This window comes from Onychostoma macrolepis, chromosome 06 (assembly GCF_012432095.1).
Source record: "Onychostoma macrolepis isolate SWU-2019 chromosome 06, ASM1243209v1, whole genome shotgun sequence".
Taxonomy (NCBI): Eukaryota; Metazoa; Chordata; class Actinopteri; order Cypriniformes; family Cyprinidae; genus Onychostoma; species Onychostoma macrolepis.
This window is the reverse complement of record NC_081160.1, coordinates 25,496,830-25,513,524: the sequence shown is the minus strand read 5'-3', so window position 1 is coordinate 25,513,524 and position 16,695 is coordinate 25,496,830. Positions and strand designations below refer to the sequence as shown.

At 36.5% G+C, this 16,695-nt stretch overlaps 1 protein-coding gene across 1 annotated transcript in view; it reads left to right on the top strand.

Moving 5' to 3' along the window:
- The window catches only part of foxp1b (forkhead box P1b), a 185,116-nt gene that overhangs the window by 28,897 nt on the left and 139,524 nt on the right, over positions 1-16,695 (top strand). The window contains 1 exon segment of the mRNA XM_058779593.1: positions 16,112-16,151. The gene's annotated coding sequence lies outside the window, so the exon portion shown is untranslated.

The window sequence follows — 16,695 nt, the reverse complement described above, 5'->3', positions numbered from 1 at the left end:
ACCGCAGTGAACCAAAGTCCCACAAGCAGAATCAAACATCCTACCGCTGCTGTATAGCATTGAATCAGTGATTAGCATGTGCTGCCCATAGTCATTTGAGGTGTTTGTAATTTACAAACCATAAAAATGATCAAAAGGCCGATGTAAATCAGATAGATGGATCAGATAAAACCCCCTTTTTTTTTTCCTAAAACCTCCTCCTTGTCATATATCTGTTTAGAACACCAATTTCACCTTCTTTGTTATTGTACATGAGAAATACGTGTTTGTTCTTAAAAATGTGAATAGTGAGTGTAACTGTGTGTGTGTATATATATGTGTGTGTGTGTGTGTGTGTGTGTATATATGTATATGTATATATATATATATATATATATATATATATATATATATATATATATATATATATATATATATATATATATATATATATATATATGAGCAGCACTATGAAACCTATTCATGAAAAAAAACAAATCGGAGACCAAGTGACTTTGACATTAACATCCTCCATCTAATAATATAAGGTTAATGGCCTTAATGAGGCCTAAAAACGCAATGAGACATTGGATCTACTTTTTATTCACGGATCGCTTGTCTAAATAGGGGAAGTGGCGCACTGACCGTTTAGCCTTGCGCTAATGACGAATGCTGAGAAGTTTGAGCTGAGAGAGCAGACTTTGGGTAATGATGAAAGCTTTAGTATGGAGATATGTTACTTTGAATCAAGGTGTTATGATTTGTCCTTGTTAAACAACATTCTGTTTGCTTGCAGTGGATGATGTTCTGTGTTTGATGTAACAGCTAATTTGTCATTTTTGTGGATTTAATTGGATGCAGAATTCCTACAGAACAGTGTTTTCCATCCTTCCATAGTTCAAAAGTTAAAAAATGTATGGTTAGTAAAATTTTATGAATTTGAAAGAATTCTCTTATGCATAAAGGAGAAATTTATTTGACTAAAAGTCAAAAACAAAATATTATCATTACAATTTGACAATAATTGTTTCATATTTTTTGTTTTACATAGTTTTTTTTTTAGGATTCTTTGATAGAATGCTAAAAGATAAAATGTAAATGAACAAAAGAACAGCATTTATTTGAAATACAAATCTTTTGTAAGATTATAGATGTCTTTACTGTCATTTTTAAAAACAATTTTATGTGTCCTTGCTGAATAAAAGCATCAGTTTCTTTAAAAAATATTACTGACCCTGAACTTTAGTGTATGTGCCTATATTACAAAAAATTACTTTGTTGCAAATGTGTATCCTTAAACTCTAGTCTGTATCTTAACTATCCATTGTAACCGGTAAGTATGGTTTAAGTTTAACCAAGTTCAGTTACTGTATCAGATTTTGATTCAGAAATGCTCTGACTGGTTTAGTAAGTTCATTAAGTAAAGGATTTGTCAGACTGATTCTAACCAGTAACTTTGAGTATTTCGGAATGATTCATTAAAAGAATCAGTTCGCTCGTGAATCGGTAAACACTGGTCATACTCTATTCACAGTTTGAGTAAAATATGATTTATTTTTTGCCTATACATTTATAATGATCTCTTTTATAATATTGAGTATATGAATTAATACTTTTATTCAGCAAGGATGCATTAAATTGATCAAAAGTGACAGTAAAGACTTTACATTGTTATAAAAATATTTCAAATATATGCTGTCCATATGTTAAACAGTTTTGTTAAACTGTTTTGCATGTTAGGAATCAGCATATTCGAATGATTTCTGAAGGATTGTGGGACACTGGAGAAATGAGTGCTGAAAATTCAGTTTTGCCATTACAGGAATGAAGTATATTTTAAAATATATTAAAAGAGAAATTTTATTTTAAATCATAAAAATACTTTATAATATTGCTGTATTTTTTATTTAAAGACTTATGAGAAAAATCATACCCAAACTTTTAAAAGGTGGTGTAATTCTATTTAATAAAATGCTTTATGTTATTAAAATATAATTTTATATAATTGCATTTTAATCAGGCATCATTACGCGTTTATTTTTGACATTTTATTTTGAAAGGTACACTAGGAAGTGCCCAAAGAAAAAGGGGCAACAGCTTGCAAAACTGCACCAGCAAGGCTCAAACGTACATTGCCCCAATGTGTGAGAACATGCGCGCTAACCGCTATGCTACGGCTCCACTAGAGCCTCATGTAGCTGACGTGTTCATGCCTGTCCCCTGGAGAGCAGGAACAGGAATCTGTCCATTAAAGCAGTCTCTGAGAACACTAGTGTACACTAGGCCAGAGGGGACAGGAGCAAGTAAATCTGTGAAAGTGGATCTAGACCTGACAAACATGTGCAGAGCTGAGAAATACAAACAAACAACAGGCCTGTTTGTCTCCCTGTTGGGTTACAGAAATACACACAAACGTACACCCACCCACACACACACACACGCACACGCACACACACGCACAAACACTACAGCTTATGCTTCCTGAGTAGAGTTGTAGCAGTCTTGTGGCTCTTTAGTTTCTTCTCTTGTAAACACAATTCACGTCTCTGTGTTTTTGAGTCTATTATCTAACGGATCCAATAGTCAGTCAATACAGTCTTGCAGTCGCACCATTCTGCATTGATGTATGTATTTATGTGCTGTACGCAGAAACGAGCGGCTCTTTTGTGAACGTGGTGTAAACAGGCATGTCAATAAACCCATAAGCCGTATCAAGCTACAGTAGCTATTAAAAAAGGCTAATATCTGCGGTGGATTTTTTTTTTTTCCTCCCTCTTTTTTTAAAAATAATGTTAACGTGGCATTGTAAAAGAGACGGATGATCTATGTGGCAGATTGATCAGCGGGTAGAGACCCCATTATCTCTTTCCGTGTTAATTACAGTGTGCTCAGCTTGCGTGTCAAAAGATGGATAACTGACGAAGGTAAAAGACCTTATTTATGCTTTCGTACTCAGCTGGCGGCAGCTTTCCCCTCTCTTTCTTTTTTTCGCCGCCTCAGCGCTGTATATTTATCGTCCAGTAATATTACACTGTCAAAGACGATCATCTCTGTGGAGATATTATTCGCTATCGTCACCTTCACAGGCGTCCATTTGGACCCGCTCCCTCTCAAGTTACCGACTCTTCCTCTGCACGTGGAGTGGCTGAGCAAATTTGCGCAGAGATTTTTGGTCGTCCCCCAGGACGCCAGAAAGGTAATTCGGGTTGGGTAAATCAATATGTGGGCAGCCCAGTCATACCACAACGCAGAGACATGGCACCGATCTCAGAATGCCCTGACGTTTTGTGGCTTTTAGTGGGGTCACATTTTGCTAACGGAAAAACAAAAGCAGAAAACGCAGAGGGAAATTTCAGTCGCAAGCATCCAGATGAAATCGATGCTCACCTGAATATTTTTAAACTAAAATAGAATTTTGCACTAGATTTGAAATGAATCACATAAATATTTGGGCCTTAGTTATAAAACAAAAGCAGAATGTGTAAATTGTTGCGATGAATAGAATAAATCATTTTAGGCAACATCATTCTGCTCAGGTTTGTTCACTTTTAAAAAAGTTTGTCATTTTTACAGAGAAAGACTGTAAAATAAAAACCTGTTAATAGGATAACTGTAAGTTACCTTACTGTATGCGTGGTGAAAAACTATTAATGGTTTAACATTTAATGTATCTAAATTTATGCTTTTTAAAAGTGAAAATAATTTACCATATAATTTATGGTAAAAAAAACATTAACAGGACATTCCAAGAGGTCCTGCCTGAAAAAATTGTGTATGATTATATTAAAATAGGTTTTGTTTTTTGTCATTTTTCTAATTAATAATGTACATTAGTCTTTTGTGTCACATTTTATGCTATTTAGTTAACATTTATTGCATTTTTTTTTTGTGTGTGTGCGTTGTTCTATCTTGATAGTGTTTTGTCTTTGTGTGCATGACTCTATGCACCGTCTATATAAGAGTATTGCATTTTTATGGACAGGCCACTTGCAGTGAGCTGATTCATCATGTGGCTTTGTGTTTTACCACCTATTATTATAGTGGTTATTAGTCAATTTTACAGTAAAAAGCAGATTTTAGTAGTATTTTTACATTCATATCACTTAACAAAATGTATAGTCACCAATATGCCATTTCGTAATACTAGAAACATTGTCTCTGTATTTTTAATGTTGAATTTCTGGCAAACACAGCTGCCAGTTTTAGCAGTTAATTTAACAGGATGTTTTTACAGTGTTGTTTTGCTCTTTGAAATTAACCCAGGTACATCAAAACAAACCTCAGAGTCTAAAAATAATACTAATAAAAATAACAATAAAAAAAGGAAACTGGGAAAGATTTTGTTTAGCTAGCGTCTAATGTGCTGACTAGATAGCATTTAATGTTTAATTCGCTGACTAAAGTTTTTAGCTTGAATTTAACATGTACATTAGATACAGTATGTTTGATGTCAAGAAGCAAAAAACAAGATGTGTGATGTTGAGATTTTACAAAGTCACTAAGGGTAGGCCTTACACTGAGATCACGCAACGTGTTTATTGTTTGCGCTGTGTGCCGACGGGCCCCTTCTTCTGAAACACACAGCAGTGAAACCCCCATGAAGGGACTTTTCAACTGTGTTACAGATCTTTTTTCCTTTTTTCTTTCTTCTTATCATTGAGCGTGTGGTATGAGAGGTAACATCAGAGCAGTCTTTCCTGTGGTTTCATCTGTGAGACCTGATCCAGGCCTGTATTTGTACCTCTCACCAGAAACAACACACTGTTATGAACCCTCACATACACACGCATTCTCTCGCGCTCCCTTTCAAAACCATTTATGCTTTTCATCACTTCCTGTCTGTTGACCAGACTGAAACAGCTTTCTGAAAGGCTGTCTGGAGTCAAGCTTGAGAAACTGAATTGGGTAAACAACAAAAAAATTTAGATTCGTTTGGTTTTCTTTGTGCAAACAGGTTGTTCTGCCCAGGATTGTTTGCAATTTAATATTGTGCAAGGTGAATGTCATGTCAATGTTTTGTCATTCCTGCGTTGATAACGTTATCGACCCATTACTGCACCATGTCTGAATGTGAGAGATTTTGTGTGTTGTGCAAAGGAATTTACTTGGTTATTATGTGTGTTCTGTTGAAATATTTGTGTATCTGTGTTGTGTAAGTGCATTAGAGTGTTATAATGGCTATCACGTCAGGAGTCAGACGCTACGGTAAGATGTCAGAGCATCACCTGGTGGACTAGCACAGAAAATAGGCCCTCGTGCAAATAGCAAACACCCACATACTGTATGACTATGAGAAATCATTTCACGCCAGATATTGATACATCTCTGAATTGATTTCAACTCCGTTTGTCTCATTAACATTTTTTTTAATTTACAGCTGATTTTAGTTGAATCATATAGAAGCTTGTTTTTGTCTTAGAGTAAAAAAAGACTTGATTTTATGTAATTGTGACTTTGTATCTTTGTTGTGACTTTGTATCTCACAATGTGACTTTAAAAAAAAAATGTTTTCTTATTTATATTAATATTTTTTATTTATTTTACAATTACCATTTTATTTTTGTAATTTGAGGCAGAAAACAATGATTGTATCCGTACAGATTGGCAGACCACTCCTCATCTTCTATTGGTCTGCCAAACAGGTAGTCCTGCCCCCAAACCCAAGCTATTGTTTGAGATCGAAGCTGACTTAACTCAGTGTTCTGAAATTACTATAGAGCTAATGTGTTTAAAATTTGACTATCTACAAAAGGTGTACTTAACATATAAATAATAAAAGAAAAAAGTTATATTATACAATATAGAATCTTTTCTATATTGTAAAACTATAGTTAGATATTTACATTGTTTTAATTTAATATTATTGTGTATTTAAAATGTTTGTTTATGAATAATTACATGACAAGTTTAACCATATTCAGTTTTTTTTTTTTAGATAGCATTCCCCATGTACATGTCCAACATTAAAGGGATAGTTCACTCAAAAAAAAATAATAATAATTTATACACACACACACACACACACACACACACACACACACACATATATATATATATATATATATATATATATATATATATATATATATATATATGATAAACTTTATTGTCCCGAAGGAAATTTGCTTTAGGCACATACAATACAATATCTGCTGCTCTACACGAACAACACACCACACACATACAATACATGTAACAACCCGTCTCTGCGCCTCCCCTCCCCACAATACACAGCGAACAACCAAACTGATATATATGCAGTCATGGACAAAAATATCGGCACCCTTGGTAAATATGATCAAAGAAGGCTGTGAAAATTAATCTGTATTGTTAATCCTATTGATCTTTTATTTAAAAAAATCACAAAAATCTAACCCTTCATTGGATAATAAGAATTTAAAATGGGGGGAAATATCATTATGAAATAAATGTTTTTCTCTAATACACATTGGCCACAATTAACGGCACCCTTTTATTCAATACTTTTTGAAACCTCCATTTGCCAGTTTAACAGCTCTAAATTTTCTCCTATAATGCCTGATGAGGTTAGAAAACACCTGACAAGAGATCAGAGACCATTCCTTCATCCAGAATCACTCCAGACCCTTTAGATTCCCAGCTCCATGTTGGTGCTTCTTCTCTTCAGTTCACCACTCATTTTCTATAGGGTTCAGGTCAGAGGACTGGAATGGCCAGCAGAAGCTTGGTTTTGTGCTCAGTGACCCATTTTGTGTTGTTTTTGAGGTTTGTGTTTGGATTATTATGCGGTTGGAAGATCCAAACATGGCCCATTATAAGATTTCTAACAGAGTCAGTCACTTATTGATTTTTTTTTTTAATCTGTTGGTATTTGATAGAATCCATGATGCCATGTGTCTAAACAAGATGTCCAGGACCTCCAGCAGAAATATAGGCCCACAACATCAAAAATACAGCGGTATATTTCATTGTACACATGGGGTACTTTTTATCCCTGTGTTCACCAAACCCATCTTGAGTGTTTGCTGCTAAAAAGCTCATTTATTAGTTTCATCTGACCATAGAAGCCAGTCCCGTTTGAAATTCCAGTCGTGTCTGATAACTGAATATGCTGGAGTTTGTTTTTGGATGAGCTAGGAGAATTTTTCTTGAAACCCTCCCAAACAACATGTGGTGATGTAGGTGCTGTTTGATAATTTTTTTTTTTTAAGGTTTTCTGCCCCCGAGACGCAACTATTTTCTGCAATTCTCCAGCTGTGGTCCTTGGAGAGTCTTTAGCCACTCAAACTCTCCTTCTCACTGTGCATTAGGACGATACAGACACACGTCCTCTTCCAGGCAGTTTCGTAACATTTTATGTTGATTGGAAATTCTTAATTATTGCCCTGATGGTGGAAATGGGAATTTTCTCTGCTCTAGCTCTTTTCTTAAAGCCACTTCACTAATTTGTGAAGCTCAATTATCTTTTGCTGCACATCAGAAATATATTCTTTGGTTTTTCTCATTGTGATGGATGGTTAAGGGAATTTGGGCTTTGTTTTCCCTCCTATTTATATTACTGTGAAACAGGAAGCCATGGCTTGATAATTTCATTTTCATAATCACCCTGGAGTGCTCAAAATTGTGAATATGAATGGGAATATACTTCAGAGATATTTTACTCTTAAGAATTTCTAGGGGTGCCAATAATTGTGTCCAACGTGTATTTGAGAAAAACATTTACTTCATAATGATATTTTCCCCCATTTTAATTCTTATTCTCCAATGAAAGGTTAGATTTTTGTGAATTTTTTATTAAATAAAAGATCAAAAGGATTAATTTTCACAGCCTTCTTTGATCATATTTACCAAGGGTACCAATATTTTTGGCCATGACTGTATATTCTAAAGAATGTTGACAACCAAACCATTACCATTGACTGCCACTGTATTGACGAAAAAAAAAAAACATTTTTTATAGACACTTCTCAAAATATCTTCTTTTATGTTCCACAGAAGACAGAAAGTCGCTCAGGTCTGGAATGACACGAGGGTGAGTAAATGATGACAGAATCTCTTTAATAGGAGCATTCTAATATCTTCTAAATCTGTATTTTTGCAAACTGAACACAGTTTGGGAAAATACAAAGCTTAATAAGTGTCTGTCTAATACTATTGTGGTCGTTCAAGCTTAGACAGAGAGTATGTGACAGAGAGTAGGTGTGGTGGGGCCAAGAAGGGTCGTAATCTTAACAGACGCCACCTCACATATCACAACACGGCTGCCACAAACCACCATCCCAGTGTATTCAAACGCAGCACGTATTAAAAACATTCACACTTGCCTCTTATAAGATTACCGTGCCTTATGATTGGCCTTCCATTGGCCTCTTTATTTAATAGAAGGTTCCTTTCTTCTTTGAGATGCCATAGAGTGTTACATCACTGTGCTTGAGCCCTGTTATCTATGTTGAGGCCTGTTCTTGTAATGGGCTTTATTGATCTAAACAACATCAGGCTGGCCGTGATGTTATTAAGGTGAAGATAACTTCACTGTAACTTCCACTCAAACAATGTATTAGTGTTTTATTGGGTTTAAATAACTTTGGCTTTTAGACGCTAATGCAGCCGGTTAGTCACCCTGCTCTTTTATGGCTGCAGGATCTTAATAAAGCTTTCCTCTTTACATCCTGCTGTGTGTGAGTGTGTTTGTGTGTGTGTGAGAGAGAGGACAGGAGATGCCAAGTGCTTGCTGGGAAGTTTCTGCGCCTTTAGTAAACAGCAGGAACTCTAAATAATCGGAGTAATTATACGTTGGCGGTATCCGTATTAAGCACCGCATTATCAAGCCGTGGTTCACGCCGACCCAGACCTTTAAACTCAATCCACAATGCTGCCTTTTTTCTTTGTCAAATTAATATATGTGGTAAGAATTTTTTGTGGGTTTAGAGTCATTTATTAACTGCATTTCGCAGTGAACTTTTAAAATGGATGTTCGGATGTGTTTTTTTTTTTTTTTTTTGTCTTCCAAGGGCACACTGAATCCAATATTTATGAAATAACGATCCCATTCATCTACAGGCATATTTTCTGTGGGAAATTTAATTTGCAGCTATTTAAAGCCATGCGTTTGGTAATGAATTATTTTGTCATCCTGCCTCTGATGAGATTCATCTTTAATAACTGTAACAATTATTTTATTAAAAAAGAGGAGCCATGCATTATGGCTATCTCAGCAAGGTCTAGAGCGAGCGAGGATTCTCATTAGGAGGGTATTATTACCCCTGCTGGGCTTTCATTCACACTACCCAACTTAAATTACATTATGTGTCAACAATGTTTGCATTAAATTTAAGCAGTCATATTTACCAATTTTTCGCTCTCTCGCTCCCTACTACTGACACATTTAGATGTATTAAAAAGATAAAACACAGTTCTAGATCTGATAGGATGGCTTATTGAACATTTACCTCAGTGCTGACTTTTAATAATGCAATAATATTGAATTTGTATGCCAGTTGTTTTTTATTAAAATGTTTTTGAAAGCTGTAGCCAGCCATATTGTTGTCTGAGAAGTTAAAAATTATTACTTTTTCCTTCTTCAGAACACAAAAGACGCTGTTTTTAAAACGACTTTTGTGTTTCACAGACTGAAGGAAGTTACACAGGTGTATAGGACATAAAAGTGAGTAAATTGTGACTGAATTTCTTTTAAGAATTCCTTTAAAAGTGGCATGACAACCTCTGAGAAATTCTCTTTTTTATTGTAGCTAGTTGTGCATGGGCAATCACTGCAGTTTTTTTTTTTTTTTTTTACAATTTCTTTATTTTTATTTTTATTTTTTTAAGAAAATGTAAAAATATACTTTGGAGAATGTAGTTTGTCTAGCAGCAAATGAGCTAAATATCAAATAAACATTAGACCAATGCAACATCACCTTCTTTTTTTAAGAAGGGGCTTTTTGATGGAAACTTATCTAAAGGTGCATCATGACAAAAATCACAGCTGTGCTCAAAAAAGCCAGACTTTTTGCATATTAAAGGCGTGACCAGCAGAACTCTATGACAAATGTTGCAATTTCTGTTCTTCAGTCTCTCAAGGAAGTTGGAACGTTCCAATCGGAAACAAATATCGTGTAATACCTATTTTAATGCTTCCCCAGTTTTTTGCTGATGCCTCTAAAAGGTTCCACTGCACATGGAACCATCTGTGAACATGGAAACCAAATGTTGTAGCCTCTGTTCCGCATTTTACCACGGTGCACTGTACACAAACAAAATGTTTATGGATCACTGAGCTGAACCTATCCTGGCCCGAGACAGAAGCGAAATTGCTGAATGTGAGGTAATCGGTTATTTCAGTTTGACCACTTCCTTAAACTCCTGCTATTACTCACAGTGATACTTTTCCAAAGAAAACCTCTGACTCTCCTGTAGGTATAATGGTTTGGTGGATTTATGTAAATGAAATATTTAGCTGGACGTCAGAAGTAAATTGGAGACTGTGATTATCTGTACCTGGAAATTGCAGAGTCGGGGAGAGGGCACTGTGATGGAGTGGCAGAGCAGTTTGTCTTTAATGTCAGCCGTTCTTCAGTGTCTTGTTTGGTTCTTTTGCAAAATTGAGAGACTAGAATATTAAAGAAGGATGTTTGACTGATTTTCACAATGTTTGTCTCAGAGCTTTTGATTATGAGAGCAGTAAGACCAAGATGCTGTGTCTTTGCTTCATTTATATTCCAAGTTCTGTCATGAAACTCTAGATGGCGCAGGCTGATGGGTCTTTAATGCAAATTGAAGATATTCACAGAGTTAAACTACTTGGCACAAGCTGATTGGTTTATGTTGCATACGCAGCCAATGAGCTTACTGCTTTACATTTAAATGGCTGACTAGCATTCACTAGAGCAGTTTGCAACATGCTTTCAGAGTTCCTCTCAAACCCTCCACTAGGGGTGTGCGACATGGACGATAAAAATGTCTCCACGATCTGCTTTTGGAGAAATATCGTAGTATCGTGCTACAGCTCACATTCTGACAGCCGCAGTTCTGGCGCCGCTGTATCAATGTACTGTACAATGCGAAATACATTCACAAATAGTGTTAACTCAGCGGTGAGTTACTCTCACGGTACACTGCACTTATTCGCAATCACAAAAGTACATTATTTGCATCTGCTTTAAAGCCTTGCCAGTTAAACATTTCAATCACGTGCTGTTCTGACATGCGCTTTTTCTGAGCATGTAAGTTACACCCGAAGCACACACACTAACCCTGTCGAACAGCGCCTGATTTCTGAACTGTTATCTTTTGCGCTAATACTGTCAAAACACACAAGTTTTATGTATAGTCTCAGTTGTTTTTCTAAAATGAAAGTAAACAGTTGAAAGAAAAGCAGATGTGTGCTTGTATATTAGATGCGTGCAGGTCTTAAAGGGACAGTACTAAACATGCTGCTGACTGTCAATGAAGGGATAGTTCACCCTAAAATTAAATTTCTGTGCAGAACACAAAACAAGATATTTTAACCAAACAGTTGCTGGTCCACATTGAATTTGATAGTAGGAAAAAAATAATATGGAAGTCACTGTGGACCAGCAACTGCTTGGTTTTTCCACTTTCTTCAAAATAGCATTTATGTTCAGCAGAAGAAAGAAACTCATTCAGGTTTAAAACAACTTTTGAGTGAGTAAATGATGGTATACAAATAAAACACTATTTTTATTTGTGGGTGAATTATTCCTTTAATGTTAATAAAACACCAAAACTCACTACTCTTGACTGAAAAACGTTAATACAGTTGCTTTAATAGGAATCAGTCTATATAGTGTTTTATTTTTATTTTTGTTCATTCAATCTCTTGAATGCTCCTGCTAAATACACCTATTGTACCAAAAAGTAAAACACTGTTTGTTTTATTTGTATATTATGTGTATTTGTAATGTGTAGCTTTGTTCATATTTTTTAATAACAAAGATAAATTAATGTCAAAGATTTTTATCTTCGCCCACTTTGGCCTTAATATCCGCCATTCTTTTGTATATTTTTGTTATAATATACAAGGCTTTGTCTTTATAATAGGGAAATTAGTTTGGCTGCAATGCTCAGACAACTTGCAAAGTAGTAAAACCAACATCACAAAGAATCGGGATAAAATTGTGAATTGTGAAAAAAACCTTAAAAAAACAAACCTTGATATGATATTTTTGCCTTATCGCCCACCCCTACCCTCCACCTTCCCCAGCTGCACCTGTATAGATCTGCTGTAGGTTATTATATATGCTATTTGTGCAGCAGAGGTATGTCTTAAATACTCACCGTATCATTGTATGTATTGGCAGTAGCAAGATCCTGTACTTGCTTTACAGCAGCAGGAATAATCTACAACAACAGCAATAGCCAACAGCTGCAGCAATTCAGCAGCAGCAGCGGAGCAGATCTGTTCCGCCAAGACTAAATACAGTAACATTGTCATATTCATCACCATGCCAAAATCTTCAGAGATTTGTCATGATGGAACTATTGTAATGAATTGAATCAAATCTCAGTGATTCGTATGCATCATTTCTCAAAAATAGTCAATGAAGTTAATTTTATTTTATTTTAGCAGCAATTTATTGGCTTTAATTTTTAATTGAACTCTTTTATTAGTGCAAATAATCTGTAAATAGGCAAATGTTGCTTGTTATTGCTATATTAGCTGATATAAAGGAATATTATTAAATGTCATTGTTTTCATTCAGTGGAAAACCATGAAGATACATGTCTTAATTATTTTTAACTTGAATTTATTGTAATTCTTGCATTCTCTATTCTTTATTTTTATTTTAAAAGGGACAATGCACATTAATTAACATAAGCACTCAAGTTTATTATATAAATGTGCCAGATTTAGCCATACAGGCTAATTTTCATCTGAAGCAGGCAGGTTGATGGTTGAAGTCCACAAGTACATAAATAAAAAAACATTCCAGCAAACATAGTCGCAAACATAAAAGACTTTACATATAAAAACCAGAAACAAGCAAGAAACCACTACTTCAAATTATGAAGACATGTTTGATTTATCCAATAACCAACCTTTTTATCAATTCAGAAAACAAAACATGTAATATTTCTTAGTTCTATAGTAGGAATAGTGTTCCAGGCATTAAATATTTGTAATCTACTTGACTGTAATTTATGGTTGAGCCTATAATTTAATGTTCTGCAGAAGCCAATTGTGAATAAAATCTCCATTTAAACAGTTTTTTGAGCAAATACATAAATATTGAGATTAAATATTGAATACCAGCAAAAGGCTTTCAGCTATATTATCAACTGATACCCATCAAGCAAAAAAAACCCGAAAAACTTTTGTCATTTTAATTTACCCCATTGTAAATTTCTCTTGTTTTAAGCATAAACCCTTTTTATTTTAACTGAAAAACAAAACAAAAAAATACTGATTTAAAAAAAATAGTGTTGTCAAATGTGACGTATCGATACATTTGTATTGACTCTCGACACAGGTTGTCACATGATCTTCATTATCATCACTCCATCAGAGTTACAGTAATCTGCTAGATGTAGCCATCTCTTCCAGCATATTACTTGGATGTTTAACCCTTTTTTTCCTTCTTCAAGGACAAACAGTGTACGTGACGGTAGATCTCCGTGTGAAAGTCCCTGAGCTCTCCTGAAGCAGCAGATCCCTTTTCAGCGCCAGCTGTTCTTCCAGATAAACTCTGCGGCGCGCTCGCAGATTCTCTTAATATGATTCCGCAGGGTCGGGCTCAGGAGAATAGACGCAAAACAAGCGTGCCAGGAGAAAGAGAGCATTGAATTTTTCATCAGCAGGCCCTCGTAGTGCAGCAGCACTTTTTTAGTAGGCGGCTGGCTCATTCATGAGCAGATGTTCAGCGCAGGTCCAAGCTGCAGTTAGCATGAACTCTGCTGCCCTCTCAGCCGTTGGCTGCAAGGACGTTGGCAGCGACCCCGGCATCTGAGAATTCATTCCCAGCAAAAAGCGCAGAGCGCCGCTTCGCCCAGACCCCTTTTTTTAGCCGCCTTGCCCAGCCCAGGAGCCAGCCAGAAATGGAGGAGGGCTTTTCTTTTGACAGGCCATCAGTCTTCGCTCTGACACTGATGAAAGACTCGCCCGGGTCAACTCAAGGGACCGGCCCCAAAAATTCCTGAAGACAATTTTGCTCAAGTTTATCATTAATTTTTTATGACGTCCTCTGTATGAAAATAAGCCACCTGGCACAAAAACCAAAACAGACCCTTTTGGAAAACAAAAGCGGCCTTTTTTGCATCAAGGTACCCTTGAAACGGGGAATTGCTATATCAGATTAACGCAGGTGGTTTAAGGGAACGCGCTGGTCAGGTTGGTCGCTATACGCTAAAGCCCAGCTGCTGCTGTGGTTAGCCAGGTGGTTCGGTTAGCGTGGTGACCTCAATACACCCCGAGAGACTCGAATAACAACCAATACAGATGAAGCATTATCGTGTTTCATTTACATAACACCGTTATGTTGCAGTACGTCCATGTAGCCCTTTCCCATCAAACGACTGAACGCCAAACCGGCATATGTTCCACACGGAAAGTGTGAAATGTTATTCTTCTCTTTCGTTGCGGTGCATGTGAAGCTGTAATTGAAGGATGATGAGGTTTTTAGTCCTTTTTTTTCTCCCTTCAAGCACTTGTTTCTTCAGCACGTCTCCTACTTCACACTATCTAATTGGCCGTTTTCAGGTTGGGTTTATGAGAGCAAAACTAATTAGTGTTTCTAAATTCAGAGAGCAAGAAAGAGGATGGAAAAAAAGGAAAACATGGTTGAATGGATTGTTCTGGTTTCCTCTCTGGTGTCAGGCTCATAACAATGAAATAAAGAGTCTAATCACTTTCAAACTGCTCGTTTTTTTTGTGTTTTTTTAAACCAACACTGAATGTCACTTTCTCTCCTGGCATTTTGTTTGGCACGATCACAGACCCGGGAATAAAGCGAGCGCTTGCCCTCTTTACAAACTTTTTCCTTTGTAATTCGTGGGAAGGCTTTGCAGGGAAAAAAAACAATGCGCGTGTTTTTAGGTGGGATTGTTTCTTCTTTTGATTCGGAACGTCCTGGTGAAAGACAGGGGGAGGGTGGAGAGTTTACAGTAGCGTTGACTTTTTGCCCGTTACCTTTATTCAGAGAGCTCCAGCTGCAGCGCGCCCTCAGGAAGGCCACCGCGGGCGCGCACGCACACACACGCCGGCCCCCAGTGTCAATGAAAGCCCTGTTTGAGTTGGCAAGTGCAACTTTTGCTGCCTCTGCAAGAAAGACACCAGCGGCAGCCGCGCTGGCCAGGAGGGCCGTCGTTCTTCTGATCAGGATGTGCCTTTTCCACCTCTCTCAGGAAACACATTTCTGCCTCTCCCTCCCCTCAGCGGCAAAAAAGCGAGGGACGGACGGGAGGGAGAAAGTCGGTGAAGATGAGTGACAGGATCGGAGTCCGGAGGGGATTGGGCTAATCTGAGTTTAGTAGCGCTCCCTCAACACCTCACCCTCCCTGCCTCCACTGGGCCTTCATTTATATTGAATAAAAAAGTTTATAGGTCAGTTTAACAATGTGCTGTAAAACTCGCACTATTTTTATTTTTCCACCTCACAGCCGGAGGGATTCGCGTGGAGAGGGCCAGTAATTAAGAAGCTGTGAATCCAGGGTTAGGGAGGAAGAGTGTTTAAATGCAATTAGAGCATCCGCTCGAATCAATTTGAACCCAATTACAGTTTTCTTGAATGTGCTATTATTTGTTTAATCAAGGGAATTTTGCCCTTTTAAGATGCTAAAAATGTATCGCGAGATTATTTAAACGCGGAGCGAAAATAAACTCGGTGGAAGCGGGTAATGAACAATTGTTTCAAAGTGACCTCTCTCGTTGTGCCCTCCCTCGTTACCTTGTTCTTCTCTGAAAAGAAAACTCCATTTGATTTGTCTGGAGATAAAGCTATCACAATATCGGCCGGATAATTAGCACAAAATCCACATCAGTTTTTTTGGGAACTGGATGTGGAGCACCAGTCTCTGATGATTCGAAGTTTCAGTAGATTTCCTCATTTCTCACTGATGTTTTTTTCTTGTCTGTCCTTCTCTCCTTTCTGCCTGCTTTCTCTTCCACCAATCTTTCTACCTACTGTCTGTCCTGCAGGCAGGAGAGTGCAGTGGTCCAGCCCTGTGGATGCTGAACGGTACGTCTCACGTTTTTAACAGTGTATGTGTGTGCCTGGCCACACTTTTGAATGAATTTCATTGCAATAGATAACTAAATATTAAACCAAGTGAAATTTGCAAGCAAATGATGCTAGACCTTCTCAAAACTGCACTTTAAAAAAAAAAAAAACACTTCTTGTAATTACTTTTAACCAGTTGGTCCCAAAGTCATTTTTAGTGGATATATGAAGTCAGTTCACCTCAAGTTACCTTCTTCTATCTGTTCACTTCAGTTCATGCAAATGCAAATTTAGGATATTTGTGGTAGTTTACTCTTTTTAGTCTTTTCTAAACAGTAATTCTATAAAGCCCAACATGTTTTTATTTATTTATTTAAAATAAATGTCACTTGGTTTAATATTTGATACATATCTAATGCAGTTTTTATTCATTTATTCATTCATTTATTTTTTTTTTCATTTAAATGCCACTTTGTTTATTTATTTACAACAAATGCCATGTGGTTTGCTTGTTTGTTTATTTTTTTATTTATGTAAAATAATTGAGATTATTAGTCTTTTT